Consider the following 1,340-nt stretch of genomic DNA (forward strand, 5'->3'; position numbering starts at 1 on the left):
ATCTGCTAGTTCATTATTAATATCCTAATTAAGATAAAGTATGTAGAATGAAAAAGGGATTATTAAAAAATATTATTTCTCATAAAAAAATAATGTTGATCCATACACTTTTCAATATGTCATAGCATTATAAAGTTAAAAATGTAAAAAATAAAATCGAGAATTTTCACACAATAATAGCATTCGGTAGCCATTTTCACCGTGAAGATAAAATAAAGTCCGAATTTTTTTTTTTTCATGATAAAGCATATTACATTAACTTTAATTTAAGATATATATAAAAGTGTCAGACCTTCCGGAACATTTTCAAAAGTTAAGTTGAAAAAGTTCTACTTTCTATATGCATTTTTTATATTTGAAGCCCCCCCATATATAGGGAAATAGTCTGATTTAAAAAAAAAGTATATCCAATGAAAGATGTATATAAATACTACTTCTCATGAAAAAATTGTATTGATCCATACATTTTTTAAAAAGTTATAGCACTTTAAAGTAAAAAATGTAAATTATAAAATCGAAAATTTTCACACAAAAATAGCATTCGGTAGCCGTTTTCACCATGAAGACAAGTCCAGAGGTCAAATTTTTTTTTTTCAAATTAAAGTACATTACATTAGCTTTAATTTAAGATATATATAAAAGTGTCAGACTTTCCGGAACACTTTCAAAATTTAAGTTGAAAAAGTTCTACTTTCTACAAGCATTTTTTAGATTTGAACCTCCCCCATATATAGGGAAATAGTCTGATTTTANGTATATAGGGAAATGGTCGGATTTAAAAAAACAGTATGTCAAATGAAAGATGTATATAAATACTACTCCTCATGAAAAAATTGTACTGATCCATACATTTTTCAAAAAGTCATGGCATAATAAAGTTAAAAATGAAAAATAAAAAATCGAAAATTTTCACACAAAAATAGCATTTGGTAGCCATTTTCACCGTGAAGATAAAATAAAGTCCGAAATTTTTTTTTTTCATGATAAAGCATATTACATTAACTTTAATTTAAGATATATATAAAAGTGTCAGACCTTCCGGAACATTTTCAAAAGTGAAGTTGAAAAAGTTAATTTTTTTTGAAAAAGTTGTCATTTTAAATCCCCCCTTGTGGGCAGGTTAAGGGTTAAATTTATGAAAAAAATATACCAAATGAAAGGTAATAATGTTATGCATCTATTTAAAAAAAAATTATGTTGATATGTTCATTTTTGAAAAAGTTATGGCAATTTTAAATAAAAAAAATTGAAAAAATTTGGAAAATTAGCGATTTTTAAATTTGTAATTTTTTTGGAGGTTTCCCCCATTTACGGGGAACGAGGGAAATTTTTTCAATTTT

At 25.2% G+C, this 1,340-nt stretch overlaps 2 protein-coding genes across 6 annotated transcripts in view; both read right to left on the reverse strand.

Moving 5' to 3' along the window:
* Positions 1-1,340, reverse strand: part of LOC126904608 (uncharacterized) — a 95,621-nt gene that overhangs the window by 52,616 nt on the left and 41,665 nt on the right. The gene's annotated exons all lie outside the window — the stretch shown is intronic.
* Positions 1-1,340, reverse strand: part of LOC126904612 (uncharacterized) — a 5,205-nt gene that overhangs the window by 2,819 nt on the left and 1,046 nt on the right. The gene's annotated exons all lie outside the window — the stretch shown is intronic.

Source organism: Daktulosphaira vitifoliae, unplaced genomic scaffold (assembly GCF_025091365.1).
Source record: "Daktulosphaira vitifoliae isolate Bord-2020 unplaced genomic scaffold, ASM2509136v1 Scaffold_4, whole genome shotgun sequence".
Lineage (NCBI taxonomy): Eukaryota > Metazoa > Arthropoda > Insecta > Hemiptera > Phylloxeridae > Daktulosphaira > Daktulosphaira vitifoliae.